A 20,403-nucleotide genomic window follows, 5' to 3' on the forward strand; every position below is an offset into this window, starting at 1 on the left:
TACATTTTTTGTTTGTTTGTTTCTCTGTAATTCTACTAGCCATCTAGCAATTTTATGGAATTGGCTTTAGCTAGCCCAGATAGGTTCCTAATCTCCCAACTAGCTACAAAGTGTAACGGTCGTTCTCCTCCTCTTCATCCGAAGAGGAGGAGTATGGATTGGACCAAAGCGCAGCGTGGAATGTGGACATAATGAAGTTTATTAAAGTAAAGACGAAAACACTTAAACAAACTACAAAATAACAAACGACGTAGACTGACCTGAACAAGAACTTACATAAACACGAAGAACGCATGAAACAGGAACAGACTACCTAAAACGAACGAACAAACCGAAACAGTCCCGTGTGGTGCACAGACACAAACACGGAAGACAACCACCCACAAACAAACAGTGTGAACAGCCTACCTGTATATGGTTCTCAATCAGAGGAAACGTCAAACACCTGTCCCTGATTGAGAACCATATAAGGCTAATTACCAATGACCTAAACATAGAAACACAAAACATAGAATGCCCACCCCAACTCACGCCCTGACCAACTAAACACATACAAAAATAACAGAAAACAGGTCAGGAACGTGACACAAAGAAGCTATTTTCAGTAGCTTGTCTAACTATCTTAGCTAACATGCCTTCTGGCAAGGTTGGTAGACTTTAGAAAAGCAAGCAAAAACTAAATGTACTAAATAAGAGAGAAGCATATTTAAGAACGACCCTGCAGCCATCCTCACATACTTTGTGTGTGTGTGTGTGTGTGTGTGTGTGTGTGTGTGTGTGTGTGTGTGTGTGTGTGTGTGTGTGTGTGTGTGTGTGTGTGTGTGTGTGTGTGTGTGTGTGTGTGTGTGTGTGTGTGTGTGTGTGTGTGTGTGTGCGCACCCCCCCACACCAGCATTGTCCAAGCTGAGGGGGGTCAGGTTGGGTGCCCAGTCTGTAACCTAATGGTAATCTGTGTGTAATGTAATCTGTGGACAGGGCTGTCCAGGCACAATGCTGCTGTTGTAGTGGTGGCCTGACAGGGTAACCCCGCCCCTCCCCCAGCAGTGTTTACGGCAGGCAGCAGGTGTGAGGACAGACACCTTGACTGTCAGTCTAGCCAAACACTACGTGTGATTAGGCCCCAGTGTTCTCTGACTGGGAACATTCAACAGTAGATGGGGAAGAGGTGTGTGTGTGTGTGTGTGTGTGTGTGTGTGTGTGTGTGTGTGTGTGTGTGTGTGTGTGTGTGTGTGTGTGTGTGTGTGTGTGTGTGTGTGTGTGTGTGTGTGTGTGTGTGGGGGGGGGGGGGGGGGGGGGGGGGTGTCTCCATAACTACAACAATGTGCACAAAAACAATGTACAGTATTACTCTTTATCTAACAATAATTTGAGCTTAGAGTTACTAAGTTAAAACATACAATAAGAAGCATTTCAATTAGAACAAGCAGAGATGAATGACAGATTACAAATTGAATGATGAATCGGAATACCCAAACAGCTAATAGACAGATAACTACAAATAGTCAATCTGGTCAGGTATGAGATGTGTCACTATGTTTGAGTACCGCCTTGTGTTTGTACACAGAGTTCAGCTGGACATGAACGATGACACGTGTCCACGTAGTGCCCTTGAGTTTCTGTCCACAGCTGTGTTCCAAGCCACGGTGTGTGAGCAGACCGAACTAAAAGTAACAAAGGGGGTAGGGGGACCCTGCCTGGGTTGAGTTCCTAGGACAATCCCCAGGGGGGTCTATAACAATAGTACATTGCCACAGGCATGATTAAAGCAGCAGTTAAAACAGTTTATTTAATCCAAATCATGCCAATCTTGTCAGATTGATATAATTTACAATGATTGAAAGTGTTTCCTGGAGGCTTGAAAATGTCCAAAATGGCACTCTATTCGATAACGGACGTCAGTATGCTGCTAACAGTTTCCTCCGCTGTCCCAGTATCCATATCGGGCTCGAACCTGTGATCCTCTGCTCGCTAACACACGTGACCGCCCTCCTTGACAACCGACCAACTGTTTGAGCAAACAAAAGAAGATCTAATTCCATAGTGCCATTTCTTTCTTCCCTACTGGCCGAGCAGGCCCCTGAGGAGCGGCCAGCCCCACGTGTCACTCATCTGGCCCCGAGAGGCAGCGGTGGCACGGGGCCCTGCTGAAACACGAGAGGGGGGAGGAGAAGAGGGGGGAGGGGAAGGAGAAGAGGGGGAGGGGAGAGAAGGGGTAGTCAGAGAAGAGAAGAAAGAAAGGGTACATCCTCCGTGTACAACTTCTGTCTACATCCTCCGTGTACATCCTCTGTGTACATCCTCCTTGTACAACGTAAAACACAAAACAATGCATGCAGAACAGAATTAGGTCGATACCCACTAATTATCAAAAATCCAGAAAAGAGCAGTAAAATTCTTAAACCCCCTAAAAGGAAACGATTCCCAAATATGCCATAACAAAGCCATCACCTACAGAGAGATGAACCTGGAGAAGAGTCCCCTAAGCAAGCTGGTCCTGGGGCTTTGTTCACACACACAAATAAGACCCCACAGAGCACCAGGATAGCAACACAATTAGACCCAACCAAATCATGAGAAAACAAAAAGATACACTTTAATTTAACTAGACAAGTCAGTTAAGAACAAATTCTTATTTATCAATGACGGCTTACCCCGGCGACACTGGACCAACTGTGCACCACCCTATTGGACTCCCAATCACAGCCAGATGTGATACAGCCTGGATTCAAACCATGGACTGTAGTGACGCCTCTTGCACTGAGATGCAGTGCCTTAGATCGCTGTGCCAATTATGAGCCCTAATTACTTGACACATTGAAAGAATTAACAAAAAAAAACAGCAAATTATGATGCTATTTGGCCCTAAACAGAGAGTACACAGAGGCATAAATATTTTTCTTACTAGGCAAGTCAGTTAAGAACAAATTCTTATTTTACAATGACAGCCTAGGAACAGTGGGTTAACTGTCTGTTCAGGGGCAGAATGACAGATTTGTACCTTGTCAGCTCAGGGATTTGAACTTGCAACCTTTCAGTCAATAGTCCAATGCTCTAACCACTAAGCTAGAACACCTGAACACTGTGACTGACCCAAGATTAAGGAAAGCTTTGACTATGTACAGTCTCAGTTAGCATAGCCTTGCTATTGAGAAAGGCCGCAGTAGGCAGACCTGGCTCTCAAGAGAAGACAGGCTATGTGCACACTGCCCACAAAATGAGGTGGAAAGTGAGCTGCACTTCCTAACCTGCCAAATGTATAACCATATTATGGATGTCATAAGGTGAATGCACCAATTTGTAAGTCGCTCTGGATAAGAGCGTCTGCTAAATGACTTAAATGTAAATGTAAATGTAATATTAGAGACAAATATTTCAGTCAGATTACACAGACCCACAAATAATCAGAAAATAAACCCAATTTTGATCAACTCCCAAAACTATTGCAAAGTGTGCTATCACAGCAGCAGGATTTGTGACCTATTGCCACAAGAGCAACCAGTGAAGAACAAACACCATTGTAAATACAACCCATATTTATGTTTATTTATTTTCCCTTTTGTACTTAAACTATTTGAACATAATATGACATTTGACATGACTTTATTCTTTGGAACGATTGTGGGTGTTATGTTTACTGTAAAAAAATATCTTGTTTATTTCACTTTTGCTTATTATCTATTTCACTTGGTTTGGAAATGTAAACATATGTTTCCCATGCTAATAAAGACCCTTAAATTGAAATTGAGAAAGGGAGAGAAGATCGAAGGAGAGGAGAGTGAGGGGTGTTAGAGAGGAGTGGGGCGGGGCAGGGGAGGTCCAAGATAGAAAATAGTCTCTAACACCAGAAGATATAAATGCAGTCACTGACACTACTTGTGGATCAACATAAACTCAGCAAAATAAGAAATGTCCTCTCACTGTCAACTGCGTTTATTTTCAGCAAACTTAACATGTGTAAATTTTGTATGAACATAACAAGATTCAACAACTGAGACATAAACTGAACAAGTTCCACAGACATGTGACTAACAGAAATTGAATAATGTGTCCCTGAACAAAGGGGGGGTCAAAATCTAAAATAACAGTCAGTATCTGGTGTGGCCACCAGCTGCATAAAGTACTGCAGTGCATCTCCTCCTCATGGACTGCACCAGCTTTGCCAGTTCTTGCTGTGAGAGGTTACCCCACTCTTCCACTAAGGCACCTGCAAGTTCCCAGACATTTCTGGGGGGAATGGCCCTAGCCCTCACCTTCCGATCAAACAGGTCCCAGATGTGCTCAATGGGATTGAGATCCGGGCTCTTTGCTGGCCATGGCAGAACACTGACATTCCTGTCTTGCAGGAAATCACGCACAGAACGAGCAGTATGGCTGGTGGTATTGTCATGCTGGAGGGTCATGTCAGGATGAGCCTGCAGGAAGGGTACCACATGAGGGAGGAGGATGTCTTCCCTGTAACGCACAGCGTTGAGATTGCCTGCAATGACAACAAGCTCAGTCCAATGATGCTGTGACACACCACCCTCCACACTCGTCAGTGAAGAGCACTTTTTGCCAGTCCTGTATGGTCCAGCAACAGTGGGTTTGTGCCCATAGGTGACGTTGTTGCCAATGATGTCTGGTGAGGACCTGCCTTACAACAGGCCTACAAGCACTCAGTCCAGCCTCTCTCAGCCTATTGCAGACAGTCTGAGCACTGATGGAGGGATTGTGCGTTCCTGGTGTAACTCGGGCAGTACCTGTCCCGCTGGTGTGATGTTCGCATGTACCGATCCTGTGCAGGTGTTGTTACATGTGGTCTGCCACTGCGAGGACGATCAGCTGTCCGTCCTGTCTCCCTGTAGCTTTGTCTTAGGCGTCTCACACTATGGACATTGCAATTTATTGCCCTGGCCACATCTACCTTCCACATAACTCCTTGCAGTATGCCTAACACGGAACACAAACCGGTGGCGCGCTTGCGCCATCGTGCGCTATCGTGCATAAATTGATTTTGCCCCACCACACCAAACGCGATCACGACACGCAGGTTAAAATATCAAAACAAACTCTGAACCAATGACATTAATTTGGGTACAGGTCGAAAAGCATTAAACATGTATGGAAATTTAGCTAGTTAGCTTGCACTTGCTAGCTAACGTTAATTTGTCCTATTTAGCTAGCTTGCTGTTGCTAGCTAATTTGTTCTGGGATATAAACATTGAGTTGTTATTTTACCTGAAATGCACAAGGACCTCTACTCCGACAATTAATCCACACATAAAACGGCCAACCGAATCGTTTCTAGTCATCTCTCCTCCTTCCAGGCTTTTTCATCGATTAACTTATATGGTGATCACATCTAAACTTTCATTGTATTACCACAACTACCGGCAAAACAGTTAGTCTTTCAATCACCCACGTGGGTATAACCAATAAGGAGATGGCACATAGGTACCTGCTTCTATAAACCAATAAGGAGCTGGGAGAGTCAGGACTTGCAGGGCGATCTGCGTCAGAAATAGGAATGAGTTCTATTTTAGCCCTTGGCGTCGCAGATGCTCGTTGGCGCGCGCGAGCAGTGTGGGTGCAATAATTGAATAAAATGGATTTCTAAATTAATTTTGCGAGGCTCGCGCACACGATGTGTCCGGTCTGGTCAGCATGTTAGGCACGTTCAGGCAGATGAGCTGGAACCCTGGGCATCTTTCTTTCGGTGTTTTTCAGAGTCAGTAGAAAGACCTCTTTAGTGTCCTAAGTTTTCATAACTGGGACCTTAATTCCCTACTGTCTGTAAGCTGTTAGTGTCTTAAACGATCATTCCACAGGTGCATGTTCATTAATTGTTTATGGATTCATTGAACAAGCATGGAAACAGTGTATAAACCCTTTACAATGAAGATCTGTGAAGTTATTTGGATTTTTACAAATTATCTTTGCCATACATGTTTAATGCTTTTCGACCTGTACCCAAATGAATGTCATTGGTTCAGAGTTTGTTTTGATATTTTAACCTGCGTGTCGTGATCGCGTGATCGCGTTGAAAGACAGGGTATTTGAAAGACAGGGTCCTGAAAAAAGGAAATAAAGGTTTTCCTGAGTTCACATGTCAGCATCCTGTTCAGTATGGTGATAAAATTACAATTTGGCCAGTGTCCACCTATGCGGAAGTCCAATTCTGCCCTGTTGGTCTAAAAGTGTTCCTGACATGTCTGGCTGATTATGGGATGCTTATGCCATTGTTCTAAAAGCCAGGAACAATACAGTGTAATGAACACGATGGGAGACAGAGAGCTGGATTCAAGCGCAGGGCGCAGCAGGTGTTTATTGTATTGGGCCAAAGGAGGAGGCAGCTAGCTGGGTCCAGGGGCAGGCAGGTCATACACAGAGGGTCCAAAAAAGCCAACAGTACAGGCAGGGAAAAGGCTAGAAAACTTCATCCGAGAGATCAGGTAATAAATTGATAACAGAAAATCCGATAGGCTAAAGTACAGGCAAAAGGCGTCGTTAGTGAGGCAGGCAAAAACGATCATACACGGGAGGTGCAAATTAGGGGGAAACCCAGAGCTCCGAATGGCACTGTGTCACAAAACAAACAATACACCACAATGATAGGGTGCAAAAACTTAACTAAATAGTGTGTGATAATGACATACAGGTGTGTGAACAGGTGATCAGAATTAGAATTCAGGTGATTGGGATCTGGAGCGTAAGCTGCGTTCAGGGGATCTATGTGTTTGAGAGTTTGGGCTGGAAAGTGAGCTGCGTTCAGGGGATCTACGTGTTTGAGAGTGGGAGCTGGAAGCAGACGTTATATTCAGCACTTAAAATATACAAGAACTGTGTTTATTCAAGCAAATACCCTGATTTCAAAAATAAAGTGATTCTATTTTATTTTATTTTGACTAACCAAACTTACGCGCAACATCCCCTTGACGCGCAACATCCCATCCCAGCATAATTCGCATGCATTAGCCACTGTTCATGCTCACTTTTTAATTACACAATTTTCACTAATCGTTGTTTAATTTTACTATTTGTAATTGACGTTGCACTTCACTCTCATTTAGGATCTGAACTGGAAACGATTTCTCAATTTCTAAATTATTCTACACTCTCGCAACCAAAGACTGCAAACAACACGTATAGTGTATGTAGTTGTTTATATTAGGCTATTCATTTAGTATTTGTCACGTTCTGACCTTAGTTCTTTTGTTATTTCTTTGTTTTTGTATGGTCAGGGCGTGAGTTGGGTGGGTTATCTATGTTAATTTTTCTATGTTGGTTTTTGCGTTTGGCCTGGTATGATTCTCAATCAGAGGCAGGTGTCGTTAGTTGTCTCTGATTGAGAATCATACTTAGGTAGCCTTTTCCACCTGTGTTTCGTGGGTGTTTATTTTCTGTCTTTGTGTTTGTCACCAGACAGGACTGTTTCGTTTCATTCTCGTTTATCGTTAGTTTTGTTCGAGTATTCATTTTCATTAAAAGGCATAATGAATACTTACCACGCTGCACCTTGGTCCTCCTCTCTTTCTCCCAACGACGATCGTTACAGTATTAAAGAATAAATATTATCACAAGATTATCTACAATGCTTATGGAGGTTGCTTACAGACTTGATGCACTGGTAAGGGCGACGTAACCATCCAGCAAAAGGCTATAAGTGCAAGTTACTTGTTTACAAAATGTTCTATGGGAAAATTGGATGTTTATAAATACTATTTGAAATTGCATGCATTTTTTATAAAATAGTTTATGGTCTGAATCCCTGAAAGGTTTTCAACCCTCTGTCATATATTTAAGCAATAAGGCACGAGCAGGTGTGGTCTACATTATGAACTATGTTAGGTGGTTCGAGCCCTGAATGCTGATTGGCTGAGAGCATACCACAGGTATGACAAAACATTTATTTTTACTGCTCTAATTATGTTGGTAACCAGTTTATAATAGCAGTAAGGCACGTCGGGGGTTTGTGATACATGGCCAACATACCACTTCGTGTTGCGCCGTGCCGAAGAACTACCACTTAGCGTTGCGTCGTGCCTGAGAACAGCCTTTAGCCGTGGTATATTGGCCATATACCACATCTCCTCTGGCCTTATTGCTTAATTATAAACTGAGTGGTTCGAGCCCTGAATGCGTACCTTTTTGCTTAATTTAGAGCTCATCGTGACTGTCAATCCACGACATTGCAGAACTAATGTGTACAAGCAATGAATCTTACAAGTCTTCATCTTATCATTTATTTCCATACTTAGTCATATTTGCACAGGCCTTTGAGTTGATGAAATGTACCAAGTAACTTAAAGTTAGTCACAATATGAATTAAGCTGTATGCCATCCAATACAGCAATATATGTCAATAATCCACTTGTAAATGGATCATTCTCACTGGAGTTACTCTATGATTCACTCTTCCAGGCCAAGATATTTGAGTAGGATGACATTGCCTTGCCAAGAGTGGCAGAGTTCTTCCATGAGCACTCTGAGCAGGAACAGGCGCAGGCTGAGGCCATGCTGGACTACCTGTCAGACAGAGGGGGACAGTACTGTAATAAAGACATACAGGTACACTGTAAGACTTTTCTGTAATTTCAACAGTAATGCACTGTAGAATGCACAGTAAAATACCTTAAATGTGTTTTACAGCATTAATGCTGTAGATTGTATTACATTATGGGTAAAATGCTGAAAATACTGTTATTAATTGTAAGCCTCCTGTAAAAATTACTCTAACTTACTGTATTTCTTTACAGTAGTACCTGAACACTGCTGTAGTTGGCATTGCCAAACTGTCTGTGGTGTGTGTGAGAGAAAGAGAGCTGTATCTCATATTTGAAACCAAGACTGTTCTCAGGGCAGGTCTGCCGGTTTTGACTAGCATAAGTTACTTTTCTTAGCAGGTTACGAGAATTAACGCAGCATGTTATGATGATTAGGTGAAGGTTAGGACAGCTAAAATGCTAACAATGTCCTGGACGCGACTCGAACCTATCTACAACCAGGCCTGCCCTGAGAACAGACTTGATTTCCACTAATGCGATGCTCCGCGCCAAACGGTCTGTAAGGGAAGACTCATGAGAAAATTTGCTTTCTGTTCTACTTGAGCTATTTTATTTTGTATTTTCGTGGAAAAGTTGCCTAAATATTTTTGCGCAGCTGCTAGGTATGTACTAATTCCATATACAGCCAAATGTTTTGAGAATGTGAAAATTTATATTTGTCAAAGTCTGCTGCTGTCACGTTCTGACCTTAGTTCTTTATTTTATGTCTTTATTTTAGTTTGGTCAGGGCGTGAGTTGGGGTGGGCATTCTGTTGTTTTTCTGTTTTGTTCTGTACGTTATATTTCTATGTGTTTGGCCTAGTATGGTTCTCAATCAGAGGCAGGTGTGGATTGTTGTCTCTGATTGAGAATCATACTTAGGTAGCCTGTTTTCCCACTATGGGTTGTGGTTAGTTATTTTCCGCTTCAGTGTTTGCACCATACGGGACTGTCAGTTTTCATTTATTCTCTTGTTCTTTTTTTGTATTTTGTATTCATTCTCAATTAAAAGATATTATGGATACGTACCACGCTGCATTTTGGTCCTCTCCTTCAACCAACGAAAGCCGTTACAGCTGCCTCAGTTTGTATGATGGCAATTTGCATATACTCCAGAATGTTATGAAGAGTGATCAGATTAGTTGCAAAGTCCCTCTTTGCCATGCAAATGAACTGAATCCCCAAAAAACATTTCCACTACATTTCAGCCCTGCAACAAAAGGACCAGCTGACATCATGTCAGTGATTCTCTCGTTAACACAGGTGTGAGTTGACGAGGACAAAGTTGGAGATCACTGTCATGCTGATTGAGTTTGAATAACAGACTGGAAGCTTCAAAAGGAGGGTGGTGCTTGGAATCATTGTTCTTCCTCTGTCAACCATGGTTACCTGCAAGGAAACAATTGCCGTCATTGCATTGCACAAAAAGGGCTTCATAGGCAAGGATATTGCTGCCAGTAAGATTGCACCTAAATCAACCATTTATCGGATCATCAAGAACTTCAAGGAGAGCGGTTCAATTGTTGTGAAGAAGGCTTCAGGGCGCCCAAGAAAGTCCAGCAAGCGCCAGGACCGTCTAGTAAAGTTGATTCAGCTGTGGGATCGAGGCACCACCAGTACAGAGCTTGTGCAGGCAGGTGTGAGTGCATCTGCACGCACAGTGAGGAAGACTTTTGGAGGATGGTCTGGTGTCAAGAAGGGCAGCAAAGAAGCCACTTCTCTCCAGGAAAAACATCAGGGACAGACTGATATTCTGCAAAAGGTACAGGGATTGGACTGCTGAGGACTGGGGTAAAGTCATTTCCTCTGAATCCCCTTTCCAATTGTTTGCGGCATCCGGAAAAAAGCATGTCCGGAGAAGACAAGGTGAGCGCTACCATCAGTCCTGTGTCATGCCAACAGTAAAGCATCCTGAGCATTCATATGTGGGGTTGCTTCTCAGCCAAGGGAGTGGACTCACTCACAATTTTGCCTAAGAACACATCATGAATAAAGAACGGTACCAACACATCTTCCGAGAGCAACTTCTCCCAACCATCCAGGAACAGTTTGGTGACGAACAATGCCTTTTCCAGCATGATGGAGCACCTTGCCATAAGGCAAAAGTGATAACTAAGTGGCTCGGGAAACAAAACATCGATATTTTGGGTCGATGGCCAGGAAACTCCCCAGACCTTAATCCCACTGAGAACTTGTGGTCAATCCTCAAGAGGCGAGTGGACAAAGAAAAACCCACAAATTCTGACAAGCATTGATTATGCAGGAATGGGCTGCCATCAGTCAGGATGTGGCCCAGAAGTTAATTGACAGCGTGCCAGGGCGGATTGCAGAGGTCTTGAAAAAGAAGGGTCAACACTGCAAATATTGACTCTTTGCATCAACTTCATGTAATTGTCATTAAAAGCCTTTGACTCTTATGAAATGCTTGTAATTATACTTCAGTATTCCATAGTAACAATTGACAATAATATCTAAAGACACTGAAGCAGTAAACTTTGGAAATTAATATTTCTGTCATTCTCAAAACTTTTGGCCATGACTGTTCTATATACCTGCAGGTTTTCTTAACTAAGCTATTAACTATCTCGTTAACGTTAACTTGTTTGGATTGTCAGCTAACAGTATAGCCAAGTTGACATGTCGGTCTGTTGCGTTGATCTTTCTTGCTGGTAAAATAATCAGTGATATTGTAGCTATAGAGCAAATCATTTTAGTGTTAACAACGTGCAGAAATCCATATGTGTGTTTCTTTGGATAGGCTGCTTAACCCATGGGTTCATGACATGGTGCTAACGCTATGGTATTATTAGTGGCGAAGTGGTCATAGGCTTCACCAGACAGAAATACAGTTCGTCTAGGGAGTGAGACTTTAGCTATGTCGAAAACACCTTTAGTTTGTCAACAGGCACGGACTGACATTTTGCCTTGGGATGTATACTCTTTGGGTGATTCTGCAGTTGGAATGAGAGGAATGGAAGCTCTCAGATGAAAGGGGAATGGTGCTTGCTAACGTTAGCTATAGCTCTGAGATGGCTAACTCCATTGGACACCTTTCTCTAAATATCTCTGGTTAATGTTAGCTCTATTCAGTCTCGGGGTGCATGTGATTTAGCAAAAGTGTAGTGGAATATTCCCCCTATGCTTTTGTTATCCTTATTAGTCCATTATGTTCATAAATTCAGCAACAACAGGCACAGACTGATATTTTACCCTGCAGGATATAAAAGTTTTCTTTTATTTTTGTTTTCTTCAGATTGTGTGGTTAGCTTGCTAGCATTATTCAGGACGATGGTTGTGGCTTTTTCCGCTTGAGTTGAATTTTCCTTGTGCTTTTGCTAATCTTTCAGAAGTGATCCTATCCAACCATTAATTAGGCAATGTTAAATTAATGATATCTGAAACAGGCACAGACTGATATTTTATTTAGCCTTGTAGTGTATAATTATTTTGTTTAGATTGTGTGGTTGGCATGAGTTGCATAGTAACATATAGCTTGATAGCTCTTGGTGTGTGAATGCCATTTGGTGTCTGGGGGGTAGTGTAATTTTCATATTGCAGGATGGCGCGTAGCTGGAAGTAGCTTTATTGGGAATGTATAGGTGTAAATCCTGCAATTTTGTTTTCCTAAATATTAAAGCATTCATTACTCATGCAAAAAAAACGTAGAAATGTTGTGAACTACAGTTTTGCTTGTGGGGTGCCCTTGCACCGAAGCATCACTACTTGTTCCACTACCCTGACCTCATCCTACAATTTGGGCGACTCATTCGTTTGTGGACACTGAGGTTTGAGAGCAAGCACTCCTACTTCAAAGAGTGTGCCAGAAAACTTGTCTGAGAGCCACTCCAATATTACTTATGCAGCGGCCAATTGTTTCCACATAGCATTGAAGTTGTTGGTGTCATTAATTAATTTGAGGAGCAATTATATAACAACGCCATTCAGGGAGCTGTACAGTCAAAAGGGTTCACAAAGCAAAGCACTGCAGAGGTCTAAAATTGTATACAAAGCAAAAATATACACTAAAGGCCTTGTTGTAATGGGAGAAAATGATGACTGATACACATTTGGAAAGATCTCACTGATTCTGGTCACAGAATCACAGGTCCATTTAATTGTTGGGGTGTATCAGTCTGTCACTGGTCGAGCTCAGGGTTAATTTTATACAAGATTCTCTGATTAATCACAGTCGAAGTTGGAAGTTTACATAAATTTAGGTTGGAGTCATTAACTGTTTTTTCAACCACTCCACAAATTTCTCGTTAACAAACTATAGTTTTGGCAAGTCGGTTAGGGCATCTACTTTGTGCATGACACAAGTAATTTTTCCAACAATTGTTTACAGACAGATTATTTCACTTATAATTCACTGTATTACAATTCCAGTGGGTCAGAAGTTAACATACACTAAGTTGACTGTGCCTTTAAAACGCTTGGAAAATTCCAGAAAATTATGTTAGTGCTTTAGAAGCTTCTGATAGGCTAATTGACATAATTTGAGTCAATTGGAGGAGTACCTGTTGATGTATTTCAGGGCCTGCCTTCAAACTCAGTGCCTCTTTGCTTGGCATCATAGGCAAATCAAAAGAAATTGGCCAAGACCTCAGAAAAAAAATTGTAGACCTCCACAAGTCTGGTTCATCCTTGGGAGCAATTTCCAAACGCCTGAAGGTACCGCGTTCATCTGTACAAACAATAGTACGCAAGTATAAACACCATGGGACCACGTAGCCATCATACCGCTCAGGAAGGAGACGCATTCTGTCTCCTAGAGATGAACATACTTTGGTGCAAAAAGTGCAAATCAATCCCAGAACAGCAAAGGACCTTGTGAAGATGCTGGCGGAAACGGGAACAAAAGTATCTATATCCACAGTAAAACGAGTCTTATATCGACACAACCTGAAAGGCTGCTCAGCAAGGAAGAAGTCACTACTCCAAAACCGCCATAAAAAAGGCAGACTATGGTTTGCAACTGCACATGGGGACAAAGATTCTACTTTTTGTAGAAATGTCCTCTGGTCTGATGAAACAAAAATATAACTGTTTTGTCATAATGACCATCGTTATGTTTGGAGGAAAAAGGGGGATGCTTGCAAGCCAAAGAACACCATTCCAACCATGAAGCACGGGGGTGGCAGCATCATGTTTGGGGGTGTTTTGCTGCAGGAGGGACATTGGCACTTCACAATTTCCCTTCCTCATGATGCAATCTTATGTGGATATATTGAAGCAACATCTCAAGACATCAGTCAGGAAGCTAAAGCTTGGTCACACATGGGTCTTCCAAATGGACAGTGACCCCAAGCATACTTCCAAAGTTGTGGCAAAATGGCTTAAGGACAACAAAGTCAAGGTATTGGAGTGGCCATCACAAGGCCCTGACCTCAATCCTATAGAAAATGTGTGGGCATAACTGTAAAAGTGTGTGCCAGCAAGGAGGCCTACAAACCTGACTCAGTTACACCAGCTCTGTCAGGAGGAATGGGCCAAAATTCCCCCAACTTATTGTGGGAAGCTTGTGGAAGGCTGCAAAAAACGTTTGACCCAAGTTAAACTATTTAAAGGCAATGCTACAAAATACTAATTGAGTGTATGTAAACTTCTGACCCACTGGGAACGTGATGAAAGAAATACATGCTGAAATAAATAATTCTCTCTATTATTCTGACGTTTCACATTCTTAAAATAAAGTGGTGATCCTAACTGACCTAAGACAGGGAATTTTTACTTGGATTAAATGTCAGGAATTGTGAAACTGAGTATAAATGTATTTGGTTAAGGTGTATGTAAACTTCCGACTTCAACTGTTTGTGTGTGTTAAAGAAGATAGTCTGAGTAATTATTACCCACTACCAGTTTGTAAAGTGTCAGGTTTCCCTGCATCACTCAGTCTTCTCCTTAAACCAGTGTAGGCATGGAGGGTCTTCAAGATGCAATTAAACACCAATTGACCGAGATGGTGAGCTCTTTGTTGGAGCATGTTAATTGAGAAAATGAATGACCTTGAATATGTTCAGCCGGAGGATATAAATTATCATTTGACGCCAATATAGTGCCGGGAATTGCTTCAGTTCTTCAACCAAAGAGGTGAGCTCTTGATTTGATAAATGTAACATTTATGTAATTGTTATGAAAAAAGGTGCTATCTAGAACCTATAATGGCTATTTGGCTGTCTCCATAGGAGAACCCTTTGAAGATCCCTTTTTGATTCCAGGTTCATGTATAACCCTTTTGGTTCCATGTAGAACCCTTTCCACAGATGGTTCTACATGGTACCCAAAGGGGTTTTACCTGGAACCAAAAAAGGGTTATACATGTACCTGGAATCAAAAAGGGATCTTCAAAGGGTTCTCCTATGGGGACAGCCAAAGAACCCTTTCGGAAACCTCTTTTTCTAAGAGTGTAAACACACACAAGGTTAAAAAGGTTTTGTAAATAGTTAGTTTGTTTGCCCTCAAAATAAATGGTTTATGCTTTGATGCGAAGCATATGCAATAAAAGGGACGGAAATGACAAAAATACAAAGTACAAATGTTTCTGTAAAATGTTTTTGTCCTCTTGTGCTGGTATGGAGAATTGCCTAATAGTTTTTTTTATTATTTAAAAAATAAAAGGAAATGAAGAATGGATAGGACACTTGTCCTCCTCCAAACATCAGTGGCCTCAGGAACAGTGGCCTTTCCTTTTTCACCAAGTTATGGCTCTGCGACCACTTCAATACCCTCAATGGCATTGTGATTGACAGTTGCCTGACTCGAGCTCTCCTGAACAAGGGTAAGAGAATTGTCAACTTTTTTAAAAGCCAAGAGACCAAGTTGAGACAACCTGTGCCTGCTGAATGAAATCGATGGTTACATCTAACAGCCACTGCTGCCATTCTTTTGTTGATGGCCCACTTCAAAGAGAAGGACGAATCTCTGCTCCTCTTGGCAGATGTAAGGAATAGTGTTTTTAGACCTAGAAAGTTTATCTGGTTAATGGTGTTTATACTGTACTATTACACATGATTTTAATATTTTTTATATGTATGTTTTGTGATTTTTAGGTCCCTGCAACTCGGGTGGATGTCGAGGCACATATTTCTTTGCCAGACACACGAAGGCTGATCATGCTTGGTAATACATTTATGTGATTTAAGGTTGAATATATATATGTATATATATTATTCTGGTAGCTATCTGGAGATGTCTAGTAAGTATACACTAACACCCTTTTGTGTATTTCAGGAAATACTCTATTGGGTTCCTCCAAAATGGATGGTGTCGATCGAGGGAAGAGTGGTCTGTGTTTTGGACAGTGAGTCCAACTTTGCTGCTGCCCTCTCTGTGCTCTTCAGCATTTTCTATGTTTTTAACATAGAACACCAGGAGCTGGCCTCTGCAACCTTGGAGCTAATACAGAGGTAAGCATTGAACAGTCATTGATCCAACACTTACATTTAGCATTTGTTAGTTACATTGCAATGATATTTCAAATTGTTATTAATTTAATGCCTCAACTGATTTAATATAGTTTATGTTGGGTTGTGCAGGTTCCTGGTTTGAATAAACCCTGAAGGAACCAAATGCACAGCGAAAGCAGGAGTGGCCCGCAAGACCGGAAAGGTTGTTCAGAGGAAGCCATTGCCTATTGACACATGTTACACACTTTCTCGCAGACCTGAAGGAGTTTGAGTGGAAAAACTCCAACATGTATGTACATAAACACACACACCTGATGAACACAAACTTTATTTTTCAGTTGTCATCTGCCTTTTTATCCAGCGAGTAGTAGTAGTAGTAGTGATGATAGTAGCAGTAGTAGTATTGATAGAAGTAGTGATAGTAATACTAGTAGTGATAGTAATAGCAATCTCTCTCTTTCTAATCTTTCTATTTCTGTTTGTTCTAGTTGACGTATCAGAGCTAAGGAAGATCAGAGTTTCAAAGATTGAGTTGATAATCTGCACGCCACCGAGATTAATTTGAGACTTGTTTGCATCTCTCATTCTCTCAGAAATCTTGCCATGCGGGTTGGGTCATTAAATGATCTGCTTGCACCATGCCGGAGCCTGTGCTTCTCAGCCCCTTCCTCTCTCGATCTCTCTCTCTCTCTCTCTCTCTCATTTCTCTCTCAAAGACAGGCAGGCAAGCAGTTCTTGTTATAGTTTTTTGTAAAAATGTCTCCCTGTTCAACTGTTTTCTGATTATTATTTTTTATTTTTTTAAGAGTTTATTTTTTTCTTACATAATCCTGAATTTTCAAGAATGACCTATTCTGATGTCTTGGTTTGTATATGATGAAGTACATTATTGGCCAGTATTTGTCAATGTTCTTATCACTGTATCTCTGTCTTTCTCTCCCCTACTATCTGGAGTTGTAATGTTGCTCTTTTCAAATGTTGTTCTTTGTGGTTAAAGTGCAATTCATGTTTTGAATAGATATATATATTTGTACACATTGTTTTTCTTACAATATTACATTTCAGGGAGCTGTCTTCAAAAGACAACCTGCAATGCTGCTTAGTACTGTAAAATAATTGTATATTACTGTAGGTATTTCCCTGTAAATTTACAGCATTATACTGGCACCCCAGTTGCCAGTTTAATACTGTAATTTTGCTTTACAGCAGTGATGCTGTAATTTAGTTTACAGTATGATTTTTCCTTATTCTAAAACATATTACAGCATCCCTGCTGTAAATTTACCACATGGATGCTGTAATATGTGACATACTGTATTACAGCATCCTTGCTGTAAATTTACAGCAAGAATGCTGTAATAATTTTTACAGTAAGGAAAATGGTACTGTAAACGATATTACAGCATCACTGCTGTGAAGCAAAATTACAGTATTAAACTGGCAACTGTGGTGCTAGTATATTGCTGTCAATTTATAGGGAAAAGTTTTACAGTGTAGAACTGCCCGCTCATAGAAATATAATGAACCACCAGTCCACCCATTATGGCATAGTTGACCTGAATGGGGATGCCTGTTCTACTCATTCTAATTCTGTGTGCCCACTGCTGGGGAGAGGGGATGGGTTCCTCCTAACTTTAGGCAGTGCAGTAGGGCATGGGTCATGCATGCTGTCTTCCTTCTGGCAAAATAAATTGGCACACCAGCTTGGTTTCCATTCCATTGGCCACAGATTTTCATGCGGATATTCTCAAATCTGCATAAAAACAATAAGCGCATTTTCCCACCAGATGTGATATTCCATCAAACTGACTTGTGGCAGATAAAAGGCTGTGCGTGATGAAGTAGTGCACATAAATGACTATTGCGGTTAAGTTTCCATGTACGGAATAAAAAACAGAAGTTCGATGGTCATCTCAATTTCAACTTTACCGATGGTTTTCACAAACTGTTGTGATAAATAGCAAACTTGCACACTCTGGTTTTGACACATGCTCTCAAGACAAGATATCCCTCACTGATAGTGGACAGGGGGTTAGTGATATGATGAGATATGAATAAGGGCAAGAATTTTATTTGATAATTGGCAGCCAAGCACCAGCATTCAAATAATAGCTTACCCTCAATATTTGGACTATTGGAAATGTGCATGATCACAGTGCATTTACCCACCATGTGAAGTTCATAATTTATTTAATCTGGCTATAAACGTCTCATGCTTTTCCACGTTGTGGTGGTAGGCCCATATCATGTGACTCCAAGTTTACTTTATTATATCGATATTTGCGCATAAAGCCATTTCCACCGCCATTTCTCGCATAATTAAAAAATTGTACCAACATTTGCTGTTTCCATAAGCCCTGTCGTGACTTTTTTTATGCGTCAGGTAATTATTTTGCATTAAATGGTTGTGTGGAAATCTATGCTTAGTGCTAAGGATAAGGGGTTGTAAGTGGACAGAATAGGGACGTCTGAGGCCAAGAGGGGTGTGGGGTTAAACCCTAACCCTGGAGATTTTCCTGGGGCTCAGGCCTATTGCCTGTCAGGGTGTACATTTCCCCTGAGTTCCGGAAAATTGGGGAGATGAATGTGCAGGCGGAAGGACGAGGCATTAATTGTGTTTCCAGATGTACGGGGTGGCGTTGACACTTTAGTGCCGTGTCCTCTTTCTGCCTCCTCCAGTTTTACGAGTCATGTCAAATCGATCCCAAGTGGGACCGCTAAGGGGTCCATCATCAGCAATTTGGGACACCTTGTTATCCATTGATCTGTGAGGGCAAATGATGTGTCCTGAATAAGTCTATTCATCAGTTCTGATATTATTACGATTTGTATTCACTTCTGCAACCAATTCTTCAACTTTGGTTGAAGTTTGGAAAGAAGTTGTCTGAAAGGCTTTTCGTTGTTTTGTTTATAAAACAGTTTGGATGGATTAATTTTCATAAAGATAGTTAAAGTAGGAGAGATATATTCAAGTGTTTTCAGATTTTAAGAAACTAAAGTAGTGTAATAATGAATAAAGTAAAAATATATAGTTATCCTTCAGTAAGGGGGACAATTAAGCAAGCTTTTCTGTTCTAACATCTACATTTTGGTTATTAGCACAAGTCGGTCCTGGGGCCCCCCCCTGGGTGCACGTTTTGGTGTTTGCCCCTAACACTACACAGCTGATTCAAATAACCAACTCATCGTCAAGCTTTAATTATTTGAATCGGCTGTGTAGTGCTTGGGCAAAAAACAAAACGTGCACCCGGTGGGGCCCCAAGACCGACTTTGGGGAAACCCTGATTTAGCAGAGCGACTTAGTCAGTGCATTCTAATGGCCGTCTCTGTATGTGTGTGTGTGCTGTCATTCTCCCCCAGAGGCCAGGCTGTGAGGAGGTGTGTGCAGTGATCCCAGCCCTCGAGCTGATGCTGGGCCAGTGGAAGGAGGAGATGGCTGTGATGGTGGAGCTCAGCCAGCTGTCCAAGGAGCACAGCGACCCGCACTCCGCCAGCGTGGTCAAGAGCCGTGTCCTAGGGCCACTGGTGCCCCGCGTCAAACTGCTGGGAGACCTCCTGACCAACGCCCGTAGAGTGGGCTGCACCATTGACCGCTCGGGGGGCTTTGGGGAGTACCTAATCAACCAGCTGCAGGAGGAGTTGACCAATGTCTCCAGTGGATGAATCACTCACTCACTAGTGTGTGTTTCCATTAAAGAAGCCTACTTGGTGAGTTAGACTCACAAAACAAGCCTTTCCTGTCATGTCTGTGTTTTTTTTGTCTGGGCACTTATATTGCGTTATTGCTAGTCAGTAAGACCAATGTATTGTAGAAGACACTCCTAAGTCCTCTATGGAAATGATTTCTGAACTGAACAAACAAGGGGGGATGGCTTAGTTACAACTAGCTTCATTCTAGAATGTAAACTGAACCAAGCTATAGCACTTCTTCCAAATTCCTAAGCTTTAATATCTGCCCTATTTAGTAAATGTTTGGTTCAACATATTGATGGGGGTGTTGGGTTATGTTAGAAAGGGTGGAAGGTCTTGAATCCAGTGTTTTAAGTTCTAGAGACTACCAAAAATGAAGAATACATGCATTATGTACTTGATCTGGGCATTTAAAAGGGCACAGCCTCAGTGTATCATGTATGTATTCCGTAAGCAAAGTTGAGCCTTGATGTCTTAAATGTGCTTTTGGATGAATTGAGACGTAACAATGTGACAATCAAAGTTGAAGGCAAAGCACTTCAAATACTGTAATATCTGGTGTTTTTTCTGGATGACTCCTGCATTGACAATCCTCACAGTATACTATGTTAAGTGGCTTATAATGTGAAGTATTTCTGTATTTCTGTTTTCACTATGTTACAAAGAGATCACTGATTTGTTAGAAATTCTGGGTTGATGATTAAGGGATATTGTTTGGGAATGGTCTCATCCATACACTTGGTGTCCACAAAACATATTGCCTTTAAATATACTGTTGAAATATT

At 41.6% G+C, this 20,403-nt stretch overlaps 1 pseudogene; it reads left to right on the plus strand.

Annotated features, from left to right (window-relative positions):
• Positions 1-1,532: 1,532 nt before the first annotated feature.
• On the plus strand, positions 1,533-20,018 carry LOC129854837 (ferritin, middle subunit-like; annotated as a pseudogene).
• Positions 20,019-20,403: the final 385 nt, after the last annotated feature.

Source organism: Salvelinus fontinalis, chromosome 5, assembly GCF_029448725.1.
Source record: "Salvelinus fontinalis isolate EN_2023a chromosome 5, ASM2944872v1, whole genome shotgun sequence".
Taxonomy (NCBI): domain Eukaryota; kingdom Metazoa; phylum Chordata; class Actinopteri; order Salmoniformes; family Salmonidae; genus Salvelinus; species Salvelinus fontinalis.